The 22946-nt window shown below is 30.3% G+C and overlaps 1 protein-coding gene across 1 annotated transcript in view; it reads left to right on the top strand.

The window, feature by feature from the left end:
* The window catches only part of LOC111429449 (shroom), a 233788-nt gene that overhangs the window by 42679 nt on the left and 168163 nt on the right, over positions 1-22946 (top strand). The gene's annotated exons all lie outside the window — the stretch shown is intronic.

The raw sequence follows: 22946 nt of genomic DNA, 5'->3' as shown, positions 1-22946 counted from the left end.
AGTTAATGATTAGTTGATTCTATGTTATGTAGAAATGTGAAAGCGTTTTTACTTAACCTGAATTTAATAAAGAATAAAAATAAGAAAACGTTAAAATTATACCGTCAAATCTATTCGAAATAACTAAATTAATAAAACTAACAAATTAAAAATTAATCGAAGAGAGAAAAATATTATATTTTGAAAATTCGTAAATTCAAAAATTTATATCCCAAAATGTTGGATATCTAATTTATTAATTTTATGATATTCTCTGAAAATGTTATATCTTAGCAGAAGATCACGATACAATAAGTTTGGAAAATACTATTATCCGTACCAATGAAGGCCTCTTGGTTTAATCAATATCTTCGCAACCACTTGATGAAATTTTCGGCTCAGCGGTTTTCTTTTTATCAAGAGTTAAATGAAAAAAGTACCCAATTTTTTAGGGTGCAGGCAATTTCTTTTGTCAAATTTCAATTTTGGACAGGTGGTAGCTGATGTGTTCTTATAAAGAAACATATTTTACAGAAACAACTTTGTAGATTTCAACACGGTTTTAACCAAAACTTTTTGAAAGTTATGTCTCTCTAATTTGTTTTAGAGAGATTTACTTCTTTCAAAAATGGATATCCATATTGGTAAACTACTGCCAATATGAGATTTAGAGAGATTTACGCAAATTATAAATTTAAAAGATAAACAGATATATGCCATGCGCGGAGAGATGGTTCCATCCAATCGGAAAAGATGATGTTGGTGTGTGTTCTACACTGGACGTCGCACCTTTATTTCTTTATGCAGGTAAAATGATATTGAGAATTATAAGTAAAATTATATTTTACGGATGTAGTACATATGTTTCCAGTGTGATCTTATACAGTGATCCATTTAAAAGTGGGGCAATCTCCTTGGAACAACCTCATAAAATTTGTATTTATTGTCCGATTTTGACAATTCTTTTTATGAATTGTAGAGCGTAGAAACTATACCTTAGGACAAAGTGTCTCATTTTGTTTACAAAAACCGGGGCCTATATAGTAAGTTTTAGAAGTGAAAATTTGGGAAATGATGTTAGGGATTTTTTTAAAAAATAATTATACAGGTTACCCAAAAGTAACGGATAAATTCGGTAGAAACATTAAAAACAGTGTATGGAAAAATCGCTGAGACGGATCTAATGATTTAAAGTTTTTGCAATTGTTTGGTACAGATTTCAAAATTTTTCCACCATTTTTTAAATAAGTAATGACGTCATCGATATTTTTTTCAAATAGCAATGCCCCATTTCCATTACGGAATATGAAAGAGGAATTTTTGCTGAATCTAGTAAAGTCGATTAATATTGTTTACATAAGAAAATTTCCGAGAAAAATTATCTTAAAGTTTCGTTATTTTTCACCATGTCATTCAACTGTTTCAGATATCAAAAATTAATCATTGTTTTAATATATAAAACATCTGAAACAACTGTTTGCCATGTTACGCATGTCTACTGCTATTTTTTACCTCAATCGAATGGAAAATCGTTAAAATTTAAGGCCATATTTCTCGAAAATTTTCTTATATAGATAATATTAATTTTGCCTATACCAAGTTTAGAAAAAGACCCTGTTTCATATTCCGTAATAAAAATGGGGAATTGCTATTTGAAAAAAATAACGATGACGTCATAACTTTCAAAAATTTTAAATCTATACTAAGAAATTGCAAAAAAAATTAAATCCTTAGACCTGTCTCAGCGATTTTCCATAAATCATTTTTAATTGTTTTAACGAATTTATCCTTTACTTTTGGGAAGCACTGTATATTAATTATTACAGATAAATTAAAAATAAATTGTTTGTTGGCAAAGATGTGATGAAGTAAATAGATAAAAACACTTTATTTTTACTTTAGCTGCAATTATTAATATGTCATCAATTCAAAGAGCGCTTAATCCACTGGTGTACTCAGATTTTTTGTATAAAATACCTAATATGTTTTTTTAAGTTTTCATCACTAAAAACTGATTTAATAAGCTTTAGTTTTTGCAATAAAAATATAAAACTATCTTAAAGTAGAGTTGTTTACGCTCTACAATATAAAATTTTAAGAGTATACACTTCTCTTCTTCCCAACTTTTGCTATTCTTTCCCCCCACTTCTATCCTTTTTCTTTGCTTCAAATACATTTTTTACTATTGTGTTATGTTCCATATAATTTTATTGTTGTTTTTCAAGTTTTTATTTTTGTTGTTAATAAATTTACTTTGTACGTATTAACTAATAATGACAGATTGCTCTACTTTTCATTTGTTTTCATAGGCACCTACGATTAATGAAACGTTCCAAAATGGAAGTTGTATTTTTTTGCGAATAACTTGAAAGCGAAGCGGCTAATCAAATCAAAATTTCTAAGAGTGAAAATAATTTTAAAATGAAGTAGACTTTTGGAAATAGTTGTAAAATTTAAGGGAAAATTTAAATTTAATTACGTGAAGTTTTTAGGAAATTACCTTAACATCCTGTGTTACCTTGTTCTATTAGCCGATTTCTTATGATAACATTGCATTGTTTACCAAATTTAATCTTTCTAAGTCAAACCATATTGAGAATATTTAAGAAATTTTTTACCTACATAAGGAAGTAAAGGCGCGACGTCCAGTCTGGAACTCAGGCAGCACCATTTTTTCCGATTGGACCGAGCCCCCCTCTCCCCGCATGGCTTATTTCTGTTAACCGTTTAATACTGATAACGAGATTCGACAAACGCAATTATTTGACATAGTTTGGTTAAAACCGCGTTGAAATCATCCCAGCCGATTTTGACATAACAGCATTGTAACATAAAATATACTTCTCATTAAAAAAATATCAGGTTACCATCTGTTCAAAAATTGAAATTTGGTCGTCAATTATTTTTGAGAAATAAAAATCGCAAACCGCCAAAACCTTAAAACCGCGTACTTTTTTCATTTATCTAGCTATAAAATTCACATACGTTACGTAGAAATATTTAGGGAATAGAACAAACTTTACCGCAATTATTTTTATAGAACGGTTGCGAAGACATCGATCTCTAAACTGAGGGGCCGTGTGTTTTGGCAAGGATAGTAATATGTCATAGTATTTGGTTTATTTAACATAACGTTAATCGAGTTTTATAAAATTTAGTCTTAAATATGTATACCGGGTGCCCTCAAAAGTGGCTCACCCCCATATTTTTCTTTATTATTGGTGATATAAGAAAACCATTTGGAATGCATAGTTAGGTCGCTAAAACGGATTATTACGACATGAAATCATTCTTTTTGTACTTCCGGTTACACCGGATGTGAGTACTAATTTCGCTATTTTTTTAAATCTATAATATTTTTTTCTTCAGTTGGGTAGACAGTATAATTTCACATAACTTTTACTTGATAAAATTTTCACGATCGCTTATAATTTTTGAAAAAAAAAAAATTATTTTCGTTATATTTTAACGTTTTAGTACCTTCGGAAAATGTATTACAACTTTTGACGCATAGTAGCTAGGTTAATAGTACAAACTACGTTATGTCCCTCTTGATTTGCTATTCCTCGAGCAATGATCACTGCTATGCTTTAGTTAGTGGTTCTTTTTTAATAATGGTGTAAAATAACAGTTGTATTAAATTAGTTTTAAAAGAAAAACGCTATCCAACAATTAAATTTAATTCAATTGTAAGTTCAAAAAATTGCGTATTGTCGATCTAACGACTCGACGTTATTCCAGCGGAGATATTTAGGTAATACAATTTCTAACTCGATTTATTTTCTAATACCTCACGAGACCTTACTGGTGTACTATACAGCTCATTTTTGATTTTGCCCCATAAAAAGAATCTAAAGGTGTGAGGTCAGGTGATCTGAGACGTTTTAACCAAAATAAAGTAAACAATCCAAATTATAATGTACAATGGACATTGTAAGTTACTATCATTGTAAGTTACAGAACATTTAGTGTAAAAGAACAAAAAATAAAGAAAAAATAAAAAATCAAAAATAATTGAATTAAACTTAATTGTTTGATCGCGTTTTTCTTTTAAAACTAATTTAATACAACTGTTAATTTACACCATTATTGAAAAAGAACCACTGACTAAAGCAGCGAAGTGATCACTGCTCGAGAAATAGCAAATCAAGAGGGACATAACGTAGTTTATACTATTAACCTAGCTACTATGCGTCAAAAGTTGTAATACATTTTCCGAAGGTACTAAAACGTTATAAAATAACGAAAATAATTTTTTTTTCAAAAATTATAAGTGATCGTGAAAATTTTTTCAAGTAAAAGAGTTGTGAAATTATACTATCAACCCAACTGAAGAAAAAAAAATTATAGATTTAAAAAAATAGCGAAATTAGAACTCACATCCGGTATAACCGGAAGTACAAAAAGAATGATTTCATGTCGTAATAATCCGTTTTAGCGACCTAACTATGCATTCCAAATGGTTTTCTTATATCACCAATAATAAAGAAAAATATGGGGTGAGCCACTTTTGAGGGACACCCGGTATATACAAAAAGGTAATAAATATTTACGATTTTTAGTGATTTCGTATTGATTAGGCTAAATAAGACGTAAGTATTAATAACATTGTAGCCACGGTGCTTGCAATATTATTCCTGCAATCATATATTCGTTAAAACTTGCCCATTAAAATGTTTTCATTCATGTTGTACAGTACGTCTCAAGATGAAGTTTCTATTCAATAAGTGTAGAAAAAGTTAAGCTATGCCTAGCTAACCAATAACGAGACGCGACCACAAGTGTCAGTTCAGTTAACAATAGTCCCTGAAAGTAATCTACCTATAGAGATTGTTAAAACGATAACGATCAATTTTACGTATGTACAGAATACTGTCTATATGATTTTACCTTTCAGATTAAGTTAGTTTAAATAACAACCAAAGTATTTATCAAAACAACAACCATGCTATCAGGAAAAGAATGATATTTAACATTGAAATGTACTAGTATAATTTTTGTAAATCTGAGAAAATCTAATCCTTATTACCTAAGCTAAAGAAAAAGGTACTTAATTCTGACCTAATTAATGATTAAGAAATATTATTTGGCTGTTATTTTCACCTAAAAGTGTTCAGCATTATGGATGCAGTCGCTGTAGCTGGGTCCTTAGATGTTTTTGAGAAGAAAAGTTCATATAGTCATATTTCTTAAGATGATAGATAAAAGATTACAGAAATTATCAAACACCGTAAAAAACTTTGCAAGTTATGTGTAATTAACACTCCAAATTTATATTACCAAATGTTATTTTAAGAAACATTGTTTTATGAACTCCTTATCTCAAAATCATCAAAAGCAAAATTTGTACCTGTAATCCAAAAATCTATGTTTATTAACTGATATTTCTTTACTTTGATCTTTGTTTAAAATATTACCTAAGCATATTAATATCATGTATGTATAATAAAGAAATTATTCTCACCATATTATTTAAACTTCAATCTACTAGAATTGTATTACCCCATATGCATGATAAATTTAAACCGTACAAAACATTGAAACATTAGGAAATGAACGATACAATCGAACTGTTTAACTAATACTGATTCATTGTGTTTTTAAAATTAAATTCATATTAAAAACGTTTCGTAATATTTTTTATAAAGCACTGTTACCTATTTAGAATTGCTAAAACGTTGTAATTTATTTAGAATGTGTAAAATTTACGATCACAAACGATAAAATCGTGAATAATGTCATGAATGTTAACAGACATACTATAAAATCATCCACAAATGGAAGAATATGTAGATTTAAAATCGTAAACCGACCACCAAAAGCAACGAGCGGCGATGAAGATTGTCGTTGAAAATTAATCAGATGCGACGTTAATTTTACATCTTAATTGATTTTTAATAGTATTTCAAGATTTAATTACTGACGATCTATAAAACTATCTATAAAACAATTTGGCGGCCATTGTACTATCAGTTTATCACAACATTCCAACTCATAAATTGTTTTTCACACAAACTATTCAAAAAGTTGTTTGTTTTTGCACAGTTCAAGGTCAATATGTAGCTAAATATTCTACATAACTATCTATAAAACAATTTGGCGCCCATTGTACTATCCGTTTATCACAACATTCCAACTCATAAATTGTTTTCTACGCAAACTATTCAAAAAGTTGTTTGTTTTTGCAATGTTCAAGGTCAATATTATTTCATGTAGCTAAATATTCTACGTTAAAAATGTTTTCGTTATTAATAATCGTAAATTGTTAACACATGAAATGAAACTAAACTAAACTAAACTTTTAGGTGTATTTGTGTGAAACTAGTATACTGTGAGTAATGAGTGTTAATTGTTGCGACCTTAATATATTATTTTAAATGTTATTTAGTGTTACACCAGACGTTAGTTTTATAGTTTTCTCGTAAACTATCACAATTTACGATATTTGGTGGCGTCTGTTGTAATCAGCATAGAGAAAACCGCATTTATTACTTTGTCAAACATGTTCATAACGGTCGTTTGCTATATTTTCTTTTGAAATATCATATAACACGTTCTGCTATTATTTAATGCGCGCTAAATGCAATTATAGAATGTCACAGATATAAAAGAGAAAACGACGCGTCTGCGACGATTATTATTATTTGCGTATATAACAGCACCGTTGTTGTAAGATTGGTTCCTGTAATTTATGTGACAGGAATTAAATTTAGAATAACATATCAAAGCAGAATTCACTGGAAAGGTATCGAAGAGAATGTTAGCTTATAATAATAATTAAAATTGTGGTAAGAGTTAAATATAGTTACGATATACCATTGAAAGACAATGGAATTATGCTGGTTATATATTCTATAAATAAATCTCAATTGATTAATTAATATGCGAAATTCCCTAGTCATAGTGCTAGTGTTAGTTCTAATTTTAGTTCAATTCTTATAATACTAAGAATTAAAATTGTGTTATTGTCATTTTTTACCGTTGATATAATTTTACTCATCTACTTATTCATTTTAATTTAAAGTGTCAATTGAACAATAAATTCCATAAAACTAATAGACGCTTGAAATTATATATGGCATAGATAGAGAGTTATACAGCGTGTTTTAAAACAACGTTTAAATATTTATAGGGGTAGTACTGCAGTCAAAAACAAGTTGAAAAGTCCTAATTAACATGGGTCTGCAAATCAACCGTTTTCGAGATACAGGTTCAAATTTTTTGGGACTCTACCTTTTTTCTTTTAAACTATAACTACTACAGATTCGATATTTGGCAAATCGATACAGTATGCAACTGTCTCTTTTTAAGAGTAGCATGATGTTTCCATTGCTTCCAGTTAGACTGGAAGTGAAAATAAATACCACTACTTTTCAGAAAATTCAAAATGTTATTAAACAATTGAATAGATAGTTTAATTCTAAACAACATTAATTCGAAAAAAAAAAATTTTGTATTCCTTAAGGTTGGAACCCCCTCGCCCTATCCATCTCCCAGGAAATCTTTCATTCAAATGCTCTGTAACTATACGCGTAAAGTACGGGGTAGCTCCATCCTGCATAAACCAGAAATTTAGTCTTTGATTTAGCGGCAAGTCTTCCAAAAGTTGAGGAAGAGTGTTTTCCAAAAAATCAAAGTATATTAGACGGTTTAATGGTTGTGGTAAAACTATCGGTCCCAACATCCTATCCCCTACGACGCCTAACCAGATATTTAACCTAAAACGCTGTTGATGCCTGGTTTCAACAACGGCTCGAGGATTCTCGTCAGACCACACATGATTATTGTGTAAATTGAATATTCCATTTCTGGTAAAACCAGCTTCATCGGTAAAAAGTATGTTAGCTGAGAATCCTCAACGTTCAGTAACTTCACGTAAAAACCATTGACAGAATGTCAACCGTGCGTGGTAATCCGGAGGATTGAGGGGTTGGAACAACATATCCACTAGTACCCACTTGAGCCGAAATTCTTCTCACACTTGTTTCGGGATTTTCAGCAACTGTATTTAAAATTTGTTCCTCTATTTTCGGTGTACATACGGATCTCTGCCGTCCGGTATTATAAGACCTTTTTTCAAACGATCGATTTCGATTTAGAGCCGCCGATTGGGAAATGTTTCAGCATAGAAACGACGTGCTCTCAAAGTATTGAATACAAGACCATTGCAAACGATTTCACTTCAGGTTTCGCAAAATCAAATTACTGGAGTTTGGTTATTTCGTAATTTGAACAAAACGTCAAATTAATGTATCTTAACATTTTGGTAATTAATGGCCGTACACTCGGCATAACGTTTTGTAATGGAATAACTTATACCAACTGAAAGCAATGGAAATATCACACTACTCTCAAAAAAAGACAGTTTCATATTGCATCGATTTGCCAGGTATCAAATCTGTAGTAGTTATAGTTTAAAAGAAAAAACGTAGAGTCCCAAAAATGTTGAACATCCTGTATCTCGAGAACGGTTGATTTTCGAACCCATGTTTATTAACACTTCTCAATTTATTTTCGACTGTAGTACTACCCCTACAAATATTTAAACGTTGTTTTAAAACATTCTGTATATGATATGGCATAGATATCACATTCAGACATTTCATAGTAATACTACATGAGAATTGTATTAGTATACTATGCTATGGTAATGAAGTCAGCACGTCTTATGCATACGCAAAAAGTGTTATTTATTTTTACTAAATTGTGTTCGTGTGCTGATATAATCGCGCACAAAAAATATACAAAATGAATTAATAGTTATTTATGGGTAACGGACATACTTATGGGGTTTAACCCATTCGGTATCACCGTGATAAATACCTGGCAGACAACACAGTGGGATTGTATTCTGTGTAAATGTATATGGACATGATACGTGTTTAGCTTAACCTAAAATATGCTTAAAGCAATTGGGTTGCCTCAATTACGTAGTTTATAAACTTAGCGGCTGTGCAAAATTAGGAAATATTACTCATCTGATGACTGTTTAAAAGAAGATGATATCTGAAATGTTGAAAAAAAAGGTATAGGGAATTCATCCGACAGGGAATCAGGAGATATTGGATCCATTTCCAGCCCTTATACAACTTTATGGAACACCACTCTAAATTCATTTAGATCTATATTTAATGACACAATAAAAATTCAATAAAAAACTTAATCGTCTATCGTATACACTTGAAGATTTTTTCTAGAATTCTTACCTAGTGTGACACTATTGATTGCGCAATTTACACTCGATTAGATACCGGTAAAATTATGCATCACTTTTTGTTTTATTATATAAAATTATTATTTTAAACATTTCAGTATCATACGTGGGTCATTATGGCGCATTATTGAAAGGAAATTCAAAATTTTCTCCTTCATCAGTTCCTCTTGAAATCCAAATGTGTTTCTTTATACCAAATAATGTAAACATTCCAAAGCACTGCAACGGAGACGTCGCAATATTATTTTCTTACATATACAAACTATACCTTGAAACGAATACGAAACAATACGAATGTTTTTTAAGCTCAGATTCTCTTAATGTTCAAGGCATGTCAAGTAATTTCTACATAGAAACAGTTAACTGCCAATCGGATGCATCTCTTCTATTGTGTATGGATCTGATTGATCAACATATCCGATTCTAGAATAATTTAAAGCATTTCGGTTTCTGAAATCTTTCAAACACAATTTTGAAATTACTCCAAAACTCATTTTGTCACTGCAAAAATCACAAAAATCATAACATTTATGATGAATCTGATGACTATCAATCTAATTGAAGAACTATTGCTGAATTCTGGAAACATTCAATTACAAGCTTTTGCACTTGAATGAACTTGGTTTGCGTAATCACTCAGGGCTAACATCTCAATATTGCAGCCTTGTAGTAGGTAATCTTCCTGAACTCTGTTCTTGAGCTCTACTTTCTTAATTTGCAGGAATTTCAATTATCAATCGGATATATCTATTCTATTGTAGCACGGATATTATTATTGATCAACAAGTATTCTTCTGGACTAATTTAATCATGGAATTTGGTTCTTATACATATACAGTGTGTATCTGAATGACTGCAACAAACTTCAAGGGGTGATTCTTTAGTGAATTTTAAGGGTACTTTGATAATGGACCATTGGTGACTTCGGCTCCCCTAAGGAGCTACACCCCTCCAAAAATGGCGGAAAATGTTGGTTTAATTTTTTTTTCTCAAAAACCATAAACACTAAGAAAATGAAATTTGGGGAATATGTTTAACTCATAATAGGGCACGTTTTGACCCTATTTGTACTTTCAACCTACCCTTCTAAACTACTAAACGTAACCACCCCCGTTCAATTTATGCCTAGATTTTTTTTATGAAAATGGTAAATACATTGGAAAAATTACACTTAGATACATAAAACTATTCTAAAACTTTTTTGTCTCTCTGATGTTCTTCTAAAACTTAATAATTTCTGAGAAAAAAAATAATTAAGCAAACACTAACTGTTAAGCTGTAGGGTTATTAATCGAAAGTTAGAATGAATTTTTTTTGAAAAAAACTTAGTAGGCCTTGCAATCTTAGCCATAAATATGTTTGACGTTTAAATGTCAGTGGTTTTCTTACTATTATTATTGTTTTAAAAAATGCGAACTTTATTTAACTTTATTTAACTTTATTTAACTTTATTTAACTTTATTTAACTTTATTTAACTTTATTTAACTTTATTTAACTTTATTTAACTTTATTTAACTTTATTTAAATTTATTTAACTTTATTTAACTTTATTTAACTTTATTTAACTTTATTTAACTTTATTTAACTTTATTTAACTTTATTTAACTTTATTTAACTTTATTTAACTTTATTTAACTTTATTTAACTTTATTTAACTTTATTTAACTTTATTTAACTTTATTTAACTTTATTTAACTTTATTTAACTGTATTTAACTTTATTTAACTTTATTTAAAAATTAATTTGAAAAACAATAATGATAGTACGAAAAACACTGACATTTAAACGTCAAAAATATTTCTGACAAAGATTGCAAAGCCTACCAAGATTTTTTCTTTAAAAATTCATTCCAACTTTTGATCGACATCCCCATTGTTTAACGGGCAGTGTTTGCTCCTTAGGGGAGCCGAAGTCGCCCATGGTTCATATATCAAAGTACCCTTAAAATTCACTAAATCATCCCTTGAAGTTTGTTGCAGTCATTCAGATACACCTGTATATAATTAATATTATTAATATTATAATATTAACTTGTTTCAATTTGCTCTGAAACGTTTCAACCATAAATTTTATATTAAGTAATAATAAAATTAATAATAAAAAAAAATCATATCATATATTCATCAAATTTTCTATGAAAAACAAAAATAAATTTTATATTGAAATTGTAATAAAATAACTATATAAATTTCCTATCTTATTTTTAAATTACACAATAATGTCTATTCGTGATTGACATTTCCTCAACAATCAGCGCTCACAATAACAACCGGACTGTAATGTTTTTTTCGTAGTCAAAATGAAATTATGATTTGCTTAACGACATTTAGATTAACAGTTCGATGCATTTTGTATTTATACGATGTATTTAAAAATTTGAACAAGCATTTACGAGCCAAATACTCCAAAATCTAAAAAATTAGTTGATAAATATCCTAGACCTAAAACATATAAAAAAATTCTTTTTCTTACATGTTTGAATACCCGACGTCGAATAAAAAATATTATTTTCTAATTCAACAAAGCTAGTGATTATTTCAATGAAAACTAACTGCGTCTTTTCGACATAATTCCTCTGCCTATTTGGGTATGAAGGAGAACCCCAAAATAAAATTAAATAGTTTATAGTATAAGGGTCCATAAGACGTTATACTTAGATGATTACAGTTGACAGTTGTGAAGTTAGTCACTGGAGAGAAGCCGCTGATGGACTTTTTATCTTATATTTAATTGTTCAAAAATCATTATTACGAATATAAACGCCAATCCGGAAAAAGAATTGATTTTAGAATTAATTGTTCTTGATAGCCAATCTTCATTTAGTATACTACCTTTTGTGGAACATAGCGTGTCTCCCATTTTATTGTCAATAAAATCTGTATACCAGTGTCGTTATTATATAAATTAGTCATCACATTTTCTTGACCGACCGTTTCTACTATTCGGTATTTTCATTTTGATTCCCTTTCTTTTGCCTCTGTATTTTATCTTGTAATAAAATGAATAACTGTTATAATGAAAGCGTATAGAATAGCAGAAGTGTTGCGTTATTATCTATTTATATCCAAAGTTGCTACCTTATAATTAGCTGGCCAATTTACTTCGGACAATCATGTAATCAATCAACGTAATCAACTGCTTTATTAATGTTTTCACTGTTAATAAGGCCCCATCATTCAAATACCTTGACTTCAAATAAATCAATCAACCGATCGGACGTTATTTGTTATTTAGTTTTTTTTTTATTTAAGTCACGTTAGGGATTAATACAACAAAACCACTTATCATCAAGTCGATTGGCCGGCTAGTTCACTGACACTAAAAACAGTTTATGAAACATTATATAAGAGGGTTTGTCGCAGAACGAATTGCTTCTGAGATGTGAAATCATATTGTTTAATTAACTTGTCAAGGTTGAAAATTTGAAACTGTTCTAATAGACTATTAGCTGTACAGAAAAAAAACTGTTAAGAAACGATCAATATATAAACTTTTTATTTCTTTATTGTTCTAATAATAACCGCATTTAATAATTGTAATTCAGTTGCAATTACAACCAGTTATGTTCGTAACTATTTAGCTCTGCTTATTGGTTATATTACACAATGTATTGTTTCTCTTATTTTGTCATTTACGTTTGATGTGGTATTATGTTATTATATAATCTGATATAGATGGATAATCGATATTAATAATTGATCCTTTTATAAAAATGGCAATAAGCAATTAACAAATATTTATGCCGCGGCGTAACAATCGGTCAACTTCCAAAATTTTCGAAATATTTAGATTATCGCTATCTTAGTAATATTGAACGTGATTTTAGATACACCGGGTCATAATGAAATTACTAAAACTGTTTATATAATAATGTCTTATCATTTTGAAACAAATACAAATCATAAAATATAATTACTTCTATAATCCTAATATATCATTACGTTATTTATAGTCACGATTCTTCCGTATTTCTACACATCTTAAAGATTATATAATTTAAAATAATTAATTAACTTTTTCTTTATTTAATCTAGACTTGGTTTTATAATCAACCGTAACCAAATGTTCGAAATTATTATTAATTAAGAATAATTAATTAAAACTTATATTTTCAAGGGATAATTTTTAAATTAATACTAATTATTCAAATAAATAATTTTTAGTATGTCTGAATTCAGAACTTATAGTATCATAAGAATATTTGGGCATACATGCATTTTCACAGGAACTAGGTATAAAACTTAACATAAACTAGAATTCAAAATGACACGTTTAGATTTCTACCCTTGTGGCATATTTTTTTCACTCAAATCTGTTTTCAGTTTTATGCACTATCGACAATTCATATATTTAAATATGTGATAATATTTATCTATCGTACGCATCTTTACGTTCGACATTTTGAGTCGTTTTGTGACAGATATTCTCAATGTCTTCGTGGGGAGAACCATTCAGACATTCAATAATTTCTTTACTGCGCTGTGAAGAGTGATATTTATTTATGCCAACATTCCTATTCCAATGGTATTAGATATCATGAATGATTGATCATGATTGAGCTACGATTCTGGTTACATTTAATAGCTTAACAGAAACTACTAATTAACCCACAAAAAGACATAACGAAGAATGTATGTTAAGGGTGAAATAAAAAGGTTCATATTAGTAGAAGTGAACGTTTGGAAAAGAATAAAATTTCCAAATTTTTAAATTAATAAAAAATTTTACAGCTATGTTAAGAAGGAACGAATATTTGATAACTTTTAGTAGACTCTGATTGATTATTAAATTCTGCTGGATATACAGTGTCCGCCAAAAAGTCAACAACACCCGTTTTATTTCTGTTCCATTGCATCTACATTTTTGAAATTTAGTTTATGTGGGAGGTGAAAGTGGTGAAAGTTACCAAACAAACATTTAAAATCAAAATAACTCGAAAACGAAAAATGTTAGGTACCAGTAACTTTTATCAAAATCGACATATTTTTTCGCATACAATTAAAAGGTGCAATAAAAACATAGCATTCTATTTAAAATAATGAAGTTGAGGTCTACTTCCGGGGAACCGGAAAGGGCGAAATTCTTGAAAATACTTCAGATCGAAAGATCGGTATGAACCTTCCATATAAGCTAAATTTCAGAAACGTTGATGTAATGGAACAGTGCTAAAACGGGTGTTGCTGACTTTTTGGCGGACACTGTATTTTATTGAAATTATTTTAAGTGTTGTGGTTCGAGTTTCAAGAGGTTACATTCTCGGTTTTATCTTTTTAAAAAATTATCAATCTAGCTAGTAGCGTTTGTAGTTGTATTAATTTTATGGAGCACTGAATGATAAAACCATTCTCCAGTCCAATCGGTACTAATTAATGTACCCGATAAATGTAAACGCTCGTTTTACTGAGTGTATTGTGCAGCAAATTAAATACCATTGTGATTCGAAAACATTGCATAAGTGCAATGACATTTGCGCTGAGTGTAACGTACATATACATAGGTAGACACGCTATTATACTGTATATCGTTTGTGAACGCTCTTATCACAAGCACTTGATTAATGTTTTTCCATTTTGCTTCAACAGACATGGAGTGAATTGGTCATCATTGGTCGTTATGTTATTATGCTTATATAGAGAGACCGATGTTTGTAGCAATTTGCTTCGTTTGTTGCCACTTCGATTATATCGTGGAAGGAAACAAAGTCACGATTAATAAATATAAAAGGACCGGTTATCGTAAAACCAAACATAAAATGTCTCTTAAATTCTCTCTGTCTCGTCGTTCCCTTCTTGTTGATTTACGATCTTCTATCGGTACCCGACCATATACTAACAAAGCGAATAGACCCGCGTGTGGCGTCTTAATTCATGCGACAAAACCCAATAAATCTTCGTTCGTATAGATCGAAGAGTGACCCACCGAAAGCTAGAGGAAAGGTCAAAGTACTTTAAATGGTTTCCCTGACTAGGATGTTGTGTATCCAACGTCGCCGTTTCATAACTGTCACATTATTTATATCCATATAAGTGTCGAAGGATTTATAAGTAAGATACGATAAACACGTTTTGCTTTCTTAATCTTTCGAGTGTTTATCGACTACTTTTAATTTTTTTTTAAATACGGATATCTGTCGCTCGTGTAATGATAAATCTAATTTAATTTAAGGGTTCTTTTTAATTTTTATCATTTTTATCAAGGTCATAAAGAAACTTACCTGTTGTACCACCTTTCACTTTGACACCACTCAGTTAGCAAGAGACTCAAGTAATGTAATAAAGGACTTTAGGCCTGCTTGTAATTTCGTTCAAAAATGGCCAACTACCAATTTCTTCTAAAACTCATTTCAAAATATTATATGGGAAGTCGTACGGCAAATTAAAATAAAATACTATACATATATTTATGTTGGTTAAAGTAATATTCATTTTTGTAAGTAATTGAATTTTTCTTATGAATTACTCATAGAATTAATAAAACGTTTTCTTTTAATGTAAAGCTTTCAAGAATTGAAATGAAATAAAACTTTGGACAAAGGAGAAGCACTCCAGAATGATTAGTTTTATGATTTTATTAAAAGAATCAAAAAGGAACAAATTCAATATACCCTTAAGGATATTGTGACGTGTACCCTTAAGCATATATAGAAGTCATGATCATCATCATGCAATATTATAATAATAACTTATACACACTTATAATTGATTGGCAAAATATAATTACAATTTATCTGAAATTTGGTTTGCTGAGGTAAAGGCACTATTTATTCTTTTATAAATAACTGGAGATAGCTGCAGATATGTTGTGGAAAAATTAAATATTTTAAACCTGTTTCGTTTTTAAAGTCAGTATTCTTGGTCAGTAGCCTTTTAGTATTTTTTTGTAAAGTACTCATTGAATTGTTGTTGAATAAAGTGGATCATCACTTATTCTTCATTGGATCATTGTATTATGCTTAAAATGATAACAATTTACTTCTTAACAGCGATCTAACCATTATGTGAAAAAGTTACGTTATCGTGTATACTTCGAACAGTTTGACTTACTTTTGTCGCAGAACATATTCTACAATGTCTTTAGCAGCTGGCGCTACAAGTTTTTCCTCAATAGTGAGGGGGGTTTCCATATTTAGGTATTCTTAAATTGGCCAAATTTCAGTTTGCAATATGATCCTGAAATGTATACATACTTTAAGAACAGCAGACAAAATAGTGAAGAAGAAACCGTTTTTCTTTGCAAAAACAGCGGGAACACCCACGCTCATGTTAGTTTGCTGAATTTGATAAAGATCGATATACATATACTCGGACATGACTAGACTCTAAGAGGCGGAGGGGATGTGGAAGCAACGAGTCACAGTATTTCTGGAGGAACTCCACTTAGGTTCTGTTATTGCAGTGCCAACAATCCAAGCTGGTATTTTGTTGAAACTTGATGAATTACAGTAATACCCCGTAGTTACGCGATAGGTGGGACTGACAGTAGCCGATGAATACATATTATAAAATCAGGATTAATAAACATTAATTTTGTTAAAAAAATGTGTGTACAGGGTGGTTCAAATTCGATGTCCGAATGGGCTATCTCGGAAACTGTAAGAGTTAGAAAAAAAGAAGCTAACATGTCTAGATCTCTTTTTTTAAATAAATTCCAATGTCGAAAACCTAAAAGCGCTATCGTTAAAAAACCGCGTAAGTACGGGGCCGCGTAAGACGGTGTCGCGTAAGTCGAGGTTTTACTGTATTACATTAAGTTATTAATAATGAAATGAAGAACATAAATATTTTTTAAACCTTTTTTTTAGATTCATTGTATTTTTCACATTTACTTACGTTCCAATTCATTTAATTCCAGCTTTAATAACACGCCTCAAACACGTTGCTTAGATTTTATTTCCCAATTCAGATCAGATATAAACAGTTTCGTATAAATATACTTTTTTGGTTTCTTGTTATACGATATTCAAATTCTTATCAATTTATCAGTTTTTCTCTTTTCACGTTTCATCAAGCTTTCTCGCACTCCATTTTTTTACAACATATCCAATTAAGCGTTACTCAATCGTCCTTAGATTCTCCTTTACAATATTTATATCTCAACAATACCTACTTCGAATTATTAAGAATATTACGGGTTCCTAAAGAAGCTTTAATAGTCCCCACGAAATAACTATAAATACTGCCCTAGAACAAACTAAACTAATATGCACGACTGAAATCTGAAGGTATTGGAATACTTTATAAATAATGTTTATTAAGTTTAATCGAAGTAAATAAGTTAGGTAAATATATTACAATATTTCAAATTAAACTTTCAATAAATTATCCATTATAAAGGACATATCTTGAAATAATAGACAAGGTTCTTCAAAACGAACTGATTACTAATTTAAACGATTCTTTTCACACTTTATTCATCCGTCATAGAAACAGACCACCACAAAAAAGACAGCTACTCTACACAAAAAATCGATTTTTTAATCAATTCATAATGTTTGGATCTTGACCACTTTTTTATTCTTTTGTGTAGAATGGGCTGATATATTGCACAATAAATCAAATCTGTATAATATTAAATTAGTTCAATTATAATTAGAGACGATAATAGGGTCTTTCAAAAAGTCGCCAATTAGCGTCGGCATAACCTAAGCCGATGTGCCATTCCTTCGTCGTCGTCGGCTGGTGGATGTAATTACGTCGCCGTGGCATTCCTCCAGGTTCTTTCTCCTTTCGTAATGTAATGGCTCGAAAAGTATTGTGGTATTCGTCGCAGAGAATTGCAAAAAATGAGGATCACAAGGTCACTAGCACTGCGCAAGGACACTCGCTCGCTGTATAGCAACCTGCTGGTGGTGCTGTTCGTGCGTGCGTTCGTTCGTTCTTTGCCTTTCAAACCGAACAAGCTCTCCGCAAAGCGGTAGCAGAAACCTGATTCTTCCATTGTTTGTTTTATTCCACTCCGCGGGTAATTAACATAGGTTTATTACCCTATAAACCATAGCTAGGTGTGAAACATAATGTAGAAAACGTTTCTCGATTCTTATGGGAACTCCAAATGCCAGATGGTTTCTTTGAAATTAAAAAGGTAGTATGTTTTAAAAATTAAATACTTTTTTCAGTTTAGGTACAACCTTCTTTTAAAAAATTAAAAATCATCCATTCGTTTTAATTTAGCTATAAAATAATTAATAAAGAAATTATGGTAGAAATGTTCAACACGCAATATATTTGTATTGCTAACACTGCGATTGCAATTTAGATTTACAGTGCTATTGACTCGCTAACCCCGTCGGCAAGCAAACTTGGTTGAGATTATAACAGAGATGAAATAGGTCAATATTGATTTTGTCACTTTTCTGTGCTAATCTCGAGCAGTAAAATTTTTAAATTTTAAAAGTAGTACAAGTATTTATATCAGTTTACTATATAACGTTTAAGGAGATAATATTACAATATTTATAATTACGTATAAAATAATAGCTATTAAGTACATTGTTGTTCGAAAACAATCGACACGTGTCAGATATTAGCAGTAATTAAAAAAAAAACATCTTCAATCAAACCAACTAGAATAATTAGGCAGAATGCGGGGCACAACATTTTTATTTGAGCTCGTTATGTGTGTGTTTTAATAGGACGTCAAGGTTGGAGATATTATTGTAATACCCACTTCATTTTTGTGTTTAAAACTGTGTCATTTAAGTAACACTGTGCTTAAATTGTATTTTCTCCTATTATTTAATATACAAATAAGCTAGTTAATAAAAATTACAAATTAAATACAGTAGACTCCGGTTATAACGTATCCCCGCGGGAAAATAATAAATATAAAAAAAATATCATTTTTAAGTAAGTATATTTAATTAAATGAACAATTTCGTGTTTAAAAATTTCAAAAATCACATTCGAAATCTTTATAAACTGTGGTTGTTTAAAACAATTTCTAATTACTTTTTGACTAAATGTATTCCAAGCTTGCACCACCTTGGAGTCTAACAAATACAATACAAATTTTTCCCCATCATCCGACTCTTTAATCAATTTTTTAAATAGATTTTTGCAGTTGTCCACTAAAAATAAGATTTTTAAATGCTTACAACGTTCGAATCTTCTTCGAACTGGGTTATCCTCTTCAGAATAAATTCGTAGAAAATTGCAAAAACTTTGAATATAATTAGAAATTAAATTAACTTTTTTTATTTGTTTAATCTTGATAACCTATTTTTGAATCATTCCATGTATAAAATACGTAGTAGGTATCCACTTGTAGCGTTTTAGCAGAGTATTCAGATCCAACCCTATTCAAATAAGAAGTTGTCGTTTCTCACGTTGTATTCAAGGTAAATATAACAAAGCTCTCTGGAGATAAATATTTGACAGTTGACAAGTGATAACTAAAAAAATCTCATTCTTTCTTTTTTCTTAGGGGCGCGTTGCACAGTTCTTAGCTAGCACCTGTTAATCGAGTCTAATATGAATGCAAACGTTTACGTTTTATTTAAATAGTTGCTTCTTCACTTTAAAAAATTTAATTGTTTGGCGACTACAATGTTGTTGGAAATATTTGTTAGAATTTATTAAAAACAAATTAAGTAGTATCTTGAACCTGATTTTTTTGTAGCATAGAAGATTAAAGGAAATTCATAAAATTTATTTTTCATGTAAGGGCAAACTTATTGAATAAAATCCAAACTATTCCAACTAGTCTATACTAAGCGTAAAATTTTAAGTGTTTCGATTATAAACAGATCACCTCATGTTCGCTTTGTTCTTATGTAACTATACACGATTATTGGATAAGATTAATAAAATTAAAACCTTATAATTAATTATTATAATTATTTTTTAGTAAAAAGTTAAAGAAAGCATTAATTATCAATTAAAAAAAAACGTATTAATGCCGTACAATTATGCTATTGATTCTTGTAAGCAATTCTTTTGGAGTATAAGACGAAGCCGCTCGTCGAGATCAAACTAAACTATCATCTGTTCTCATTGAATCGAACAGCACGCTCTATCGCATTTCTTTGCGCAGTTTCAACGAGAATCACGAAAAATTCGCTCCGATTATATTGTCAGGCGAGGACCAGAGGATCAATTGACAGGCAGCCCGGTCTGCGACCCGTGGCGGCCTGCGGGTCGATGACCTTATCGCCCTAGGGTACCGGCAACTTTATCTACCGATTTCTAAGATAAACAAACTTACATCTTCTTCACTGCTGCGCGCGACGAAGGTTCCAGAGTTCCATTTCTTTACCGCTTACAAAAAGTGATTAAAATTCGGTAGACCACAGTGTGGATGATAGGTCGCCGATAAGAGGTTGAAGGGCGTGTCAGCAGAGACTCAAAGGCGACCTTTGACGCCGACGCCTAGGTAAAAGCTGTTTGTTGGGACCGTGGGAAGAGTCAACAACTATCAACCCCTACGCGACGCCAGCATCTCTACAGACATTTCCCGATGTCGATCGTGCGCCCGTTTTCAAGGTTATTAAAATATATATAGTATATTGTGGGCATCGTGGATACCATGGAATGCCAATTAAAGCAACGGACGTAGCATCGTGAGCCATAAACTCTCGCAGTAATAATCAGGAATGCCTATGAAAAACTTCAAGGCATTTATGACATTTTTCCATTTTGGGTATTGCTTTCCCAAAACAATAAATATGCATCAATAATCTCCTATCTTCTACAATCAAAAATATATTAGTATCAATTAGTTTACTTCAGAAAACACTAAATATAGTATTTGGCTGTAGGTACAATGGCACGTATCAAATTTATACTCTTTTAAACTAAGCACTGTTGTGATAACCGTTGATGGTTATTAAAATAGATTGATTGATTTGATGATAAAAAATGAAAGATTGCTTTCTTTTAATGTTTTATTACATTCTTACTGTACGATTACATACGTGTGTCCCAAGATAGATGTTACCAGAGGTATAAAGACTTAAAAATTTTTGAAATTTGGTGTGAAGAGAATTTTAAGAATATTTTCATATTTTAAAAACAAAGGCGACCTTGACAATGAATCGAAAATTATTTTTAGTTTAGGTAAAGTAATCTTTTTGTTCATGATACGGAAAAATTTTATTAAGAAAAGTTGTTCAAAATGAGAAATTTCAGAAGGATCTATCTACTTTGGTTGAACCATCACATTTTAGTTTAAATAACATAAATACTCTATAGCAGTGGTTTTGCAAAGCAGTTTTGAGTCGATCGCCAAGAAAATCATGAATCTGAAATATCTAATATCTGGGCCTCAGAGCAAAAAAAAGGAAGGTTACTTTAAACCCTTCGGTCGATCATGGCAAGACATTTATGTAAAAAGATTAAAACGATTTTGATCAAAAATTAGTGGACACCACTGCTCTAAATCGATTAAACGTCAAAATTGTTGATTTTTGAAAATTAACTCAATTATAACTCAAAAACTAAAAGCGATGGAGAAATACTATTTATACATAAAACCTTAGTAATGGACCATAAAGACTGGATCCATAAAAAGATTGAACCCAATTATTACCATTTTTTATTTATAAGCTCTAAGCCGATTAAACATCAAAATTGTAGATTTTCGAAAATTAACTCAATCATAACTCAAAAACTAAAAGCGACGGAGAAAAACTTTTTAAACATAAAACCGTAGTAATGGGCCATAAAGACTAGATCCATAACAAGATTGAACCCAATTATTACTATTTTTTATTTATAAGCTCTAAATCGATTAAACATCAAAATTGTTGATTTTCTAAAATTAACTCAATCATAACTCAAAAACTAAAAGCGATGGATAAAAACATTTTATACATAAAACCTTAGTAATGGACGATAAAGACTAGATCCATAACAAGATTGAACCCAATTGTTACTATTTTTTATTTATAAGCTCTAAATCGATTAAACATCAAAATTGTTGACTTTCGAAAATTAACTCAATTATAACTCAAAAACTAAAAGCGATGGAGAAATACTTTTTAAACATAAAACCGTAGTAATGGGCCATAAAGACTAGATCCATAACAAGATTGAACCCAATTATTACTATTTTTTATTTATAAGCTCTAAATCGATTAAACATCAAAATTGTTGACTTTCGAAAATTAACTCAATTATAACTCAAAAACTAAAAGCGATGGGGAAATACTATTTATACATAAAACCTTAGTAATGGGCCATAAAGACTAGATCCATAAAAAGATTAAACTCAGTTATTACCATTTTTTATTTATAAGCTCTAAATCAGTGGTGACCATAACGTCGATTGCCAAAAAAATCATGAATTTGAAATATCTATATCTGGGCCTCAGAGCAAAAAAAAAGGAAGGTTACTTTAAACCCTTCGGTCGATCTTGGCAAGACATTTATATAAAAAGTTGATCTTGATCAAAAATTAGTGGACAACACTGCTCTATAGTAATTGAAATGTCAACTAAAACTGAGGGATAATATAATTTATTTGTCAATATTTGCGACTACTTAAGTCATTTTTTTTTCCATGGCATATTTCTTTGTTTTTTTTTTTCTTCACTGACCTAATCTAAAATATGGTGGTTTAATCAATGTAGGTAGATCTTTCTGACATTTTGCATAGTGCCATAATTTTCCATTCTGAACAACTTTTCTTAATGATATTTTGCTGTATCATGAACAAAAAGCTTACTTTACCTGAACACAAAATAGTTTTCGCTTCACTATCAAGACCGAGTTGATTTTCAAAATATGAAAATATACTTAAAATTCTCTCCACACC

This window comes from Onthophagus taurus, chromosome 1 (genome assembly GCF_036711975.1).
Source record: "Onthophagus taurus isolate NC chromosome 1, IU_Otau_3.0, whole genome shotgun sequence".
NCBI classification, from domain to species: Eukaryota; Metazoa; Arthropoda; class Insecta; order Coleoptera; family Scarabaeidae; genus Onthophagus; species Onthophagus taurus.
This window is presented reverse-complemented; position numbering and strand designations above follow the sequence as displayed.